At 36.3% G+C, this 12,320-nt stretch overlaps 1 protein-coding gene and 1 pseudogene across 6 annotated transcripts in view; both read right to left on the minus strand.

Moving 5' to 3' along the window:
- The window catches only part of EXOC6B (exocyst complex component 6B), a 603,818-nt gene that overhangs the window by 390,295 nt on the left and 201,203 nt on the right, over positions 1-12,320 (minus strand). The window lies entirely within an intron of this gene.
- Positions 2,443-4,800, minus strand: LOC306644471 (transformer-2 protein homolog beta-like; annotated as a pseudogene). The gene has a single exon. The product of its transcript is annotated as a transformer-2 protein homolog beta-like (transcript).

Below are 12,320 nucleotides of genomic sequence, written 5' to 3' on the forward strand. Positions count from 1 at the left end.
CCATAACATAGGTAAAATAGCAATTCCTGAGATACATTCGAAATTCCCTTATGCAACAATAGATCATTTGAATATGAACATATCTATTGAACTAATTGAATCACTAATTAATAATCTTCTAAACTAGAAAGCACCAAGACCATTGGATTCACTGGGGAATTCTACCAGACATTTAAGAAAAATAAAACAGATTCTCTACAATCTCTCCCAGAAAAGTAAAAGCATAGAGAATACTTCTTAATTAATTGTATCAAGTCATCATTACCCTAACACTGAAACCAGAAGATGACCTTACAAGAAAGGAAAACTACAAACAAACATCTTGAAAAAAACAAGTATACAAAAATATTTAACAAAATGGAAATCTAACAATATGTATAAAAAGAATTATACACTCAAGTGAGATTTACTACAGGTATGCAAGGCTGGCTTGATATTCAAAAATCAATCTATCACATTAATAAACTAAAGACAAAAAGCAAGTGATCATATCAACACATGAAAATTTGGATTTAACAAAATCCAATACCTACTCATCATAAAAACTCTTAACCAACAAGGAATAGACAGAAATTTCCTAAATAGGTAAAAACATCCACAAAATATCTATGGCACATCATTTTAATGGTGAGAAATTAGATGCATTCTTCTGTTATGGTTTGGATATGAGATGTTCCCCCCAAAGCTCTTATGTTCATGCAGGAATGTTCAGAAATGAAAGGACTGGATTGTGAGCACTATAACCTCATCAGTTCATCCTCATTTGAATAGACAAAGTGGTAACTATAGATAGGAGAGGTATGGCGGGAGGAGGGGAGTCATTGGGGGTCATGCTGTGGAAGGGCTCATCTTCCCTATGGCCCTTCCCCATCTCCCTCTCTCTGCTTCCTGGCCAGCCATGAACAGAGCAGCATTTGTCTGCCATGATATCCATTCACCTTCACTGTAGGCCCAGAGCAATGTACTTAGTCAACCATAGACTAAACTTCTGGAACCATGAGCCAAAACAAACTTTCCCTTCTGTAAGTTGTTCTTGCTGGGTAGTTTTGCCAAAGCAAAGCAAAGCAGAGTAACATACCTCCTAACTTTAGGAGCAAGGCAAGAACGTCAACTCTCCCCATTCTCATTCAACATCATATTGGAAGTCCTAGCTCCTAGCTAATACAATTAGGTAAAAAAAGGAAATAAAATGTACACAAATTGGAAATGGAACTGTCTTCATTTGTCAATCACTTAATTGTCTATACAGAAAATTACAAAGAATTGTAAGAAAAAAAAGAAAGAAATGAAAAAAGTCCTAGAACTAAATGATTATAGTAAGGCTGTAGGATAGAGATGAACAGACAACTGCTTTACTAAATACTAGCAATGAACAATAAGAATTTGAAACTTTAAACCCAACACCATTACATTAGTACCCAAAATAAACTGTTACAGTATAAATCTAAAAAAATATATATATATACAACCTATAGGAAGAAAACTACAAAACTCTGATGAAAGTTAACAATAAAAATCTAAACAAGTAGAGAAATATTTCATATACATTGATAGGAAAACTCAATACCATTAAGATATCAATTTTTCCAAACCTGATGTACAGATTCAACACAATCCCAATATAAAATCCCAGTAAGCTACTTTGTGGATATTGACAAGCTAATTCTAAAGTTTCTGTGGAAAAGGTAAAAAAATCAATGACAAAATACTTAAATAGAAAAAGTAAAACATCAGAGACTAACTATGTTCAACTTCAAGACTTATGAAGCTACAATAATCAAGTCAATATGGTATTGGCAAAATTAAAAAGCAGACAAATAAGATTCGTAAGAACCAATTCAGAATCAGACTCACACATATAAAAGTCAGCTGATTTTGAAAAGAAAACAAAGGCAATTCAGTGGATAAAGGGTAGTAATTATAACAAACAATCATAGAACAATGCCACATGCATAGCCACATGCAATAAAATGAATTTAGGCACAGTCCTTAATTTCATTCACACACAAAAAAAAACCCTAATTTTAAAATGGATCATAAATTTAAATGTAAAACTCACCTTCTAGAAGATAACATTAAAAGTGTCAAGGTGACCTTGAGTTCAGTTAATTATTTATTTAGTAATTAATTATTTCTTCCCATAAAAGAAAAAAATGACAAGTTGGAATTCATTAAAATTAAAAACATCTTCTCTGCAAAGGATTCTGTTATAAGAACTAAAAGACCACCCAAAGACTGGGTTGTAGACCACAATGAGAAAATGAGCAACTTCAGTGTAGGTGAATAAATTCTGGCATAGGAAGGAAGGAAGGAAGGAAGGAAGGAAGGAAGGAAGGAAGGAAGGAAGGAAGGGAGGGAGGGAGGGAGGGAGGGAGGGAGGGAGGGAGGGAGGGAGGGAGGGTAGGGAGGGAGGAAGGAAGGAAGGAAGGAAGGGAGGGAGGGAGGGAGGGAGGGAGGGAGGGAACCAGGGAGGGAAGGAAGAAAGGAAGGAAATAAGCAACACCATTTTCAAAAGAGGGCAGAAGACCTCAATAGACACCCCACCAAAGAAGATAAATAGCATGTGGATACTAATTCACAAAAAGGTGGGGGAGGAATAGAATTTCAGTGGATTAGACAAAAGGGAATGAAGGAAAGGGAGTGGATTGAATCTGACATAACTGTCCTACGCACATACATGAACACACCACAGTGAATTTCAACATGGTGTTGAGATCCCACAAGACTGGGATCCTAATTAGAATAAGATGTACTACATGTTTGTATAAATATGTCAAAATAGACTCTACTGCCATGTATAACTAAAAAGAACAAATAAAATTTTTTAAGAAGATAAATAGCAAATAAGCATATGAAAAGATACTTAATATCACAGGTTATTAGGGAAATGCTAATTAAAACAACAAACAGCACCATTACACACCTGTTGTGGCTAAAATCCAAAAACTGACAATAGCAAATATGGGTGAGGATGTGGAGCAACAGGAATTACCATTCATTTCTGGTGAAAAAGCAAAATGGTACAGTCATTTTTGAAAACAGTTTCCTCACTTAATACAAAACTAAATATAGTTTTATCATATCATTCAGCAATCATATTTCTAGTTATTCATTCAATGATTTGAAAATTTAAGTATATGTAAAAACTTGCACATAAATCTTCATAGCACCGTGTTCATATTTGCCAAAACGTGGAAGCAACCAAGATGTCACCAACAGATGAATGGATAAGCAAACTGTAGTACATTCATACAAGAAAATTTTATTTGATATAAAGAGAAATAGCCATAAAAAAATAGAAGGGGGCTGGGGTTGTGGTTCAGTGGCAGAGCATGTGCCTAGCATGTGTGAGGCACTGGGTTCCATTCTCAGCACCTCGTGTAAATAAAATAAAGGTCCACTGCCAACTAAAAATAATAATAATAATACGTTTAAAAAAAAGAACTTTAAATGCATACTCTAAGTGAAAAAAGACAATTTGAAAGGCTACATACTCTGAATTGAACTATATGACATTCTAGAAGAAGCACAATTTATAGAAACAAAAGACCACTGTTTGCTAGGGGTTAAAGGCTGTGGACAGGTGAAACAAGGAATTTTTTTTTTTTTTCCTTAAGTGAGGATTGACTCCAGGGGCACTTTACCACTCAGCTACATCCCCAGACATTTTCATTTTTTTCTTTAAATCAAATTGTTTACTGTTGCTTTTTGCCATTTGGTAGCATTTTACACACAGGCTTTGATCTTCAGAATACCTTGGATTCAGTAGAAGAACCTTTTAAATGAAGTTTTGTACAATAGAAACTTCTCAGCAGTCAAAATTTAGACTGTAAAAAAAAAAAAATACATGCAAAACGTACTTTTCTGAAAACACTTAACTTTGAACAAAGCACCAAACTACACAAATGCAGAATGAAAACAGCATTTCAATTCCACCAAAAGTAGTCATCATAAAAGGTGTAAAAGTCACCTAACTTCACTAGGCACTGTTTGCTTTTTAAACATGAGACACTAAAAAATATTGTCCACAAACTACATCCCAGCTCTATGGCAGGTTTCAGAAAGTCTTTGACTTCATGCTTTAATAGCAACCAAGTGAGTAGGAGCGCGATGGGGATCGTGACGTGTGTCCCCACGACTGTAGTAAGGAGGTGACCACCTCCTGTAAAGCTGATCCCTGTCTTGAGCAGCTCTCCATCCACCTCCTCCTCCTCCTCCTCCTCTGTACATCTGCTACAGTACTCCCGATCATCACAGCCTCAACCATATCCTCTGTCATCATAATCCCGACGGCGTGAGCAGCCATAGGTTGATCTCCCCATGTAAATTCCTGGTGTTGGAGTATGTGGTCTTTTTGTTACAGAGAAATCAACTCTGATTCTATGTCTATCAAGCTCCATTCCATTGGCATGTTCTTTAGCTCCCTTGACTATATCTACATTTTCAAAATATACAAAGGCAAATCCTCTTGAACACCTAGACTGCTGGTCATATACAATAAACACATCAGCAATGGGGCCATATTTAGAGAACACTTCTCTCAGATCTCTTTCTGTGGTATATAAGCTCAACCCAAACACTCCCAAGACAACAACTGGCATCAGGATTTGCCCGACTGCCAACATGGAGCCTTCGAGTAGACATGAGAGCATGACTATGGCTGTGCCGCCTGTGATAATCTCGACTGCAAGACCTGCTACTGGAACGTCGATGGGAGCGGGAACACGAGCGGGTCCTTGTATAATGCCTCTGAGAACTTCTTCTGGATCTAGACCTAGATTCAGATCTGGACCTGCACTTTGATCTTCCCCACTTCACACAAATTGCTCAATTTTCTCCAAGTGGAACTTCTGGTCTGATAATTAGCATGTATTCTTTCTTTTATTTTTTTCAAATTTCAGCTTCACTTATTCCTGAGCTTCAAATACTCATTTATAAAACATCAAATGACCACTTCCGCATTTTCCTTCTTCAACATTAACCCACTCGCCATAGTTCTGCTCGCTGCTGTCGCTCAAAACTCCTGGTAGACGCCACTGTTGGCTGGGCTTCAATGGAAGCTGCCAAACTCTTGGGCCTTCTCTCTAGAGGCTCCGCCGCAGCCTCGCAGGATGCATGGGTTGCCGAGCTGCTAATCCGAAATGTTCCGCACCACCTCCCTCATTTTTTATTTTGAGACAGTCTCCCTAAATTGCTAAGACTGGCCTCCAACTTGCAATCCTCTTGCCTCAGCCTTCTAAATCACTGGAATTATAGAATTGTGCTACCGAGGGACTTTTTGCAAGTGAAACTGTTCTGTTTGATACTGCAATTATGCATACATGGCATCATGCATACCTCAAAACCTATGGAACTGTACTACACACTTAAACCCTAACATAAGGAAAAAAAAAAAAAAAAAAAAACCCTAACATAAGCTATAAAGTTTTTGCTAATAATAAAATATCGATACTGCCAGGTGCAGTGCCACACACCTGTAATCCCAGTGACTCAGGAGGCTTAGTCTGGAAGATTGCAAGTTCAAAGTCAGTCTCAGCAACTTAACAAGGCCCTAAGAAATTTAGTGAGGCCCTGTCTCAAAATAAAAAAATTAAAATAATAATCAATACTGGTTCATCAACTGGGACAAATGTGTCCAACTAGTGTAAGATATTTACAACAGGGGAGGACCTGAGGATGTAGCTCAATGGTAGAGCATATGCTTAGCATCCTCAAGGCCCAAGGTTCAATCCCCAGCACCAAAGGACAGACAAGGGGTATGAGTTATGAGGAGATACATGGAAACTCTCTATCCAATTTTTCTGTAAACACAAAACTTTCCTTATAAAATAAAGCCTAAGAGAGTATTTTTAAAGAAAAGTCAAGAAGGTATTTTGATATTTAAGAAAATGCAGGGAGCTTTTTTTTTTTAAAAAAAAAAAAAGCATTTAATGATAATGAACCTCTCTCAACAGATCTACTCGAAGATAGAAATACAATTAATCTTGGTTCAAAATAATATATTTCAAAAATAACTTTATTTTACATAAAAAGAACAAAATAATAATTCTGACCAGAACTCTCCAACGCCAACATCACCACCCCAAAAAAATAAGAGAAAGGACATAGCATAGACATAAAGGCCTTAATTTCTTTATTTTTTACTGGGAGAGTCAGAGATCAATGAGAGGTAAAAGGGGAAAGACGAGCGGAACGCACACTGTGAATGCCAGTGTAACTCCCAGAGCACTGAGTATGTATCTCTATTAAAGCATCCGTCTTAGTCTGTTCAGAGTGTTATAACATAACACCATGAACCAGATCACTTATAAACAATAGTTATTTATTTCTCACAATTCTGAGGCTGGGAAGTCTGAGATGGAGGGGCTAGCAGATTCACTGTCTACGAAGGACTGCTTTCTGGTTTACAGAGGGCAACTTCTTACCATGTCCTCACCTGCTGGAAGGGCAAAGAGATTGCTCCTGGGCCTCTTTTCTAACATTTCTAATACAATTCATGAGCACTTCACTCCTATGACCAAGTCACCTCCCAAAAATCACCTTGGGGGTTAGAATTTCAACATCTGAATTGGAGGAGTAGGGGTACACAAACACTCAAGGTCAAAACAGCATCTATCACTTGAATTACAACTTGGCCTAATCTTCTTCACCAGGTTGAAACATAAATAAAAAGTTAAAACACAAAGGCCATACTGGTTACCCTTTGTGCTAAGCACACAGAAGGCCTCTATAAATACTGAACTGAACTGGACTGGAAAACATCAAAGGTATGTCTGGTAAAGCATTAAAAAGAATCATAAAGTTAAAGTTTCATTGAAGAGGGAAGTATAGCTAGAAGAAATTTTTCTTATTATTATTTTAAAGTGTAAGACCAAGTTTTGGGAAGAAGTAAAAGCCAATCAAGAGACTAAAACTATAAGGAAGTTAGGGAAAGGGAGATTACTAGTGAACCAAAGTTCTAGAAAATTCTGGAACAAATAGGATCAAAAAGTTTGTAGCTATTAACCTCATTAAGGAAGTCAGGCACTTCTGCCTCTGAAATGGAAATGAAGGATGACCTAAAAGAAACATGAAATAGAAAAAATAAATTAGAAAAAGTTATCTAAATGGCCCAGATCACTTACAAACCTCAAACAGGTAAAAGACCATCTTTGAATTGTAGTCTAGAATAGTCAATCTAGAGAAAGTAATTATGGCGTGGACATGCTTATAAGTATTAGTAAGTAGCCATGAATATCTCAGTGAGTTCAGGTAGCATGATTATAGTAGGTAAAATCAAAATGATTATATTACTTTTTCAAGGAATTAATTTAATTCTCATTTGTAGTATTTTTTGTTATGAATTTAAATGCTATGTCTCTTTCATATTCAATAAAACAATCATACTTCATGAGAGAGAGTAATAGTGAATGGTTAATAGACATAACATTTTCTTACCAAAAGAACACATCAACCATGTTGACAGCTTCATATTCACATGTCTATCAATTAATTAAAATCTTATCAACCACCTGATTTACTTCAGAACCCATTTGTTATAACAAACCACTTAAATAGTACAGTAATCTGCCACGAAACTTTAATTTCTACTAACACTTCATAAATTCATGCCAAAATATGCTTTTGATTATAAATACTACACATAATTCTTGTTGTATATAGCATCACTTTATCACACCAATTACTTAATTCTATTAACATATCCAAGATACACAAAGAGAAATGAGTCCCAGATTCAAAAGGAACAGTCTGCTGAGACTGAACAGCAGCAGCCTTAGATCAAAATTAGGCATTCTTCTTCCCTACTCAACATAGCTTAGATCTGGATTAAATTAATCAGTGCCATCGATGTATAAAAATGATAGCTTCTAAGAGATGAGGACACACACAAATCTTGTTGGGCCAAGAGTATGACTTTAACCTCAGTCTTGGGGGGACGGGGGCTGGGTGAAGAGGAAGTTAAGAGAGAAGGGAAGAGGAGGAGGAGGAGGAGGAGGAGCAGGAGGAGGAGCAGGAGCAGGAGGAGGAGGAGGAGGAAGGAAAATGGCCAGGGTTAACTTAACTTGTGCATGGACAGATGGATTTTTTTAAAGCACTTTCTTCTCCACCAGGGAATATCAATAGCCTTTTAAGCGGTCTCGCATTTAAACGTGTGTTCTGACAGTCATGTCAGAGCCTGAGTAAAAGCCTTTTCATGGAAATCATTAAAACGAAAAGATCCAGACAAGAGGCCTGTTTTTTTCCATGGAGCAAGAGTGGAATAGAATAATGTCAGTTTTAAAGGATGGAAGTACCTTAAACACTGATGGAATAGATGAAACACCTTCCTTCTCCTCACTTTCCCTCCCCTGGCGCCCCCATCACCTGAAAACTTTACCTGCTGCTATCTAGAATACTCTATTACAAATAGTAAAGGAACTTTGCAGGTAGGGTTAGGAGAGAGGGAAAGAAGAAGAAAAGGCCTAGCCCCACAGCCTCACATTCATTTGTGATTCAAAGCAAGAGGGAATAGAGCAATCCCAGAAGTATTCCAACAGGGCTGACCCTCCTGGGTCCTGTGCTCCCCATGTGTAACTCACAAAGTCTCACAGCTCTCAACTTTAAACTGCTGAATCATTTCAGCAAGTGGTGTGTACCTATCTGTTGGTGAGAAATAACAGTCATTCCTTGCTCCAACCATCATTTCCTTGCTTCCCACTGCTAAGTGCTCCTTGCCCACTGTCAAGCACTGCAGCAGTGCTGATGGACTCTCCCCAGGAAACTGGAGGGTGAGCCAGCCAGCCACAAAGGTCACTTTATATCTTGGCTCAAACCTTAGGCCCTCTGCAAAAGATGTTTTTGTTCCTGAAAGACCACAGAGATACTGGTATTTCCCTTACCCAAGTTAACAACTTTTCAAGGACTTCCCCCACCCACCATATTTTTCCCTTATGGCCCTTCCTCCCCTTAATATCACACTGGAATCTTGATCCTTTAGAATGTTTTTTTCATTTAAATGTTCCATCAGAATCGTTTCTGAGCGATTATTAACTGTGCCAGGAAAAAAAATCATTTCAGATTTATTAGTCCCTGGTCATTTGATGCTGATGGAAGTTTCTGTCACACTGATCTTCTAGATTCCCCAAATGATTTAGTGGCTCTAACCACCTTAGGAAGAAGTATAATACAAAATCCAAAGTCAGTGTTATGAAATAAATCTCAGAGATGCCTGGAAGTTTCCCCTGAGAGTTAGTGTTATTCATAGTCTTAATCCCACTTTAAAAAAAAAAAAAAAAAAAAAAAACTGTGAAATAACTCTGGTTTCAGATTCTTCAAAGACACTTTGAAATTTTCACTTTCACTCTTAGATCAAGGGAAATTTTGTAATCTTTCTGAGTCTTTAAAAACATTACAAAAAGAAATACCACCATCATCATATTTGTGAATGCTCTTTATTCCCCAGGCACTAAACCAAGCATATAATCTGACTTATTTTATTTAAATTTCAAACACTGTTATCAGGTAGGTAACTTTTGTTATTCCCACTTTAGAGAAGAGGAAATTAAGGTTTAGAGAAGTGCATTAACTCACCAAAGTTTGCAAATTCCAGAGAATGGAAGAACCAAGATTTTAGGAAAAACTTAAGAGTGGCTACACCCTCAATCTTTACAAATTATACCCTTGTGTGCAGAATAACTTCAGTCCTCTTACTGATTATACACAGATTACCTTATATTAAAATTATTTTAACTCTGAGTCTGGAATGAGTGTGTGTGTGTGTGTGTGTGTGTGTCTACATACTCCATATATAGCTTGTTTGTTTGGTTTTTGCTTTGTTTTATTTTGAGACAGGGTCTTGCTATATTGCCCAACCTGGTCTGGAACTCCTGAGCTCAAGTGATCCTCCTGCAACAGCCTCCCAAGTGCTAGGACTACAGGTGTACCACCACACCTGGCTTGGTTTGTGTTAAGTTATCTCATCATAGAGTAAAAGAAATAATTAAAACATTCCTGGGAGGGAGAGAGGCTTCCTAGTTAATAAAAACAGTGATGGCCCTCTTATTTAACGATTTGGTGATATGTGTACAAAAATACAAGCATTTCTTATGCACTTAAGAAATCCATAAAATCTGAAAGCAAAACACAACTCATAAAGATTACAATTAAGAAGCTCCAACTTAGAGGAATGCTAAAGTCCCGGGCTGAGAAGGCAAGTCAGCAATCAGTTCACACTGAAAAAAGAAACACAAAAGCTCTTTGCAACTTACCAGCCCATCTTATAGTCTCTGCCTCTTCTTACCTTGGTTATATAATTGTCCTCTAAGCCCAGAGGAAAAGAATTTTATAAGTTTTTACTACTTCTCATTATATTAACCAGTCTCAAATGGAATTAAACTATTTTCTTTGTCTCAAAAGACACTAAACCTTTTTTTTTAAAAAAAAGGTTCAGAAAATGTCTAAGAAGTCGCCTTTGCTCTCTTGTTTGTTTAGTGGGAAGGACTACTCTTGTCACATTCCAGGAAAGGTAAGACTAGCACAGGTACTTTAAGGACTGCTTCATTAGCTAATCCACTGCAGGCAAACAACCCTCAGCAAAGTTAATTAATGTCTTCTCAAACTCCTTTTAAACCTACTCTTTTCCTTTAGTCCTCAGAAAAAATGAAAAGACATTGAAGAAAATGTTATTGTAACAAAAGTCATTGTTACTGAATTAATGTGATAGTTTTACATCTTTTATTCCAACCCAATATCACTAAAAATAACAATCTTCGTATTTATGACACAGTAGTGAGTATCTGGATAATAACTCAGAACCGATTTCACCCTGTATGACGTTAGATAAAACAACTAAATGAATTTAGCTAAGATCTGAAAAGACAAAGCTTATTTATTATGCACATAATGCCCTCTACAGGCCATCAGTGGGATGAGTCAGAGAGCAAGAACAACATAAAGATTTCTCAAACTTTGTTAGTATGCATTACCACATTTTATTTCCTAGATACAACAATAGTAATTACTCCCATTTACAATCTACTGAAATTTCAAAAATAATATTCTATATTATTTCAATGGCCCAAGTTAGTCATTTACCAAGCTTTCAACTTAAAGATAAAAAAGATTTATATATACTACATATATACATATGCCATAACACACACACACACACACACACACACACACACACACACACAAAATACTGGACAGGCCTATGAAGTAAATATAAAAAATAGGTATGGGGATGGTCATTCCTGAGCTATTCACAGGAAAAATCAGTCCTCCATTTTAATGTTCACCTACCTTTATTTCAAAAGAATTCAGATAATCCCTTTACTTCCCAGAAACATAAACAGAGTACATTCACATTCTTTTAATATACTATTATCAAGATTTAATCTAACAAATATTCTAAGTGCCAAAATTTTAAATGTCACCCTCATGGTTGATGCAATGCAACATAATAAAACAAGAAATTCATTTAAGTGAAGTGGTTTCCTCCTTGTTAAACTCATAGCATTCCAAACATATTGCCATGCTCACAGCAACAATAATTCAGAAATGGAATGGGTAGAGGACATAATAAGACATGAAAAGAAAAGAGGGAAAATAGATTACAATGTTAAAAAAAATCTACTTCCCATATAGGGGTAGATCTGAACTAAATCTAACTATATAGCTCAAGTTATTTCCTCATGTAACCACAGTCTTTGACATAACCTACTGAAGATAAAATCATATCTATCCAATGTATTGTACTCATAAGTTTCTGAATCTTTTTCTTTCTCTCTTTCTCAGTAGATTCATTACAAATGAAGTATATGCTTAAGGAAAGTCGTTCAGTGAATGTGTAAAAAATGTATTTTATACCCTACAGCCCATGGAATAATCAAGGATAAAGTGAGGGGCTGGGGTTGCAGCTCAGTAGTAGAGCACTTGCCTAGCATGTGTGAGGCACTGAGTTCAATTCTCAGTATCACATATAAGCAAATAAATAATAAATAAAGGTACATCAATAACTAAAAAATATTTAAAAAAAAGGATAAAGTGAGTCATTCTGGATCCAATCACAGGAAAAATCAGTCCTCCATTTTAATATGCTTCATAAGGTAAATGGACAATTAAAAACATGATAATTCTTTGGTTCAGGAAACTTTATATATAAATTGTGTAAGATTCCATAACATATAGAGTCAATCAAATTCCCATGTGTAAAAAAGAAGAATACAAAGGTTTTAAAAGAGAGGATGGCCTAATCACATGATAATACAAATATGTGATTTTATTCGATGTAACAATTTTTTTAAAAATAGGGCCTACTAGCTGACAAGTCACATACAACA

The sequence above is a fragment of the Sciurus vulgaris genome (genome assembly GCF_902686455.1).
Source record: "Sciurus vulgaris genome assembly, chromosome: 14".
NCBI lineage: Eukaryota > Metazoa > Chordata > Mammalia > Rodentia > Sciuridae > Sciurus > Sciurus vulgaris.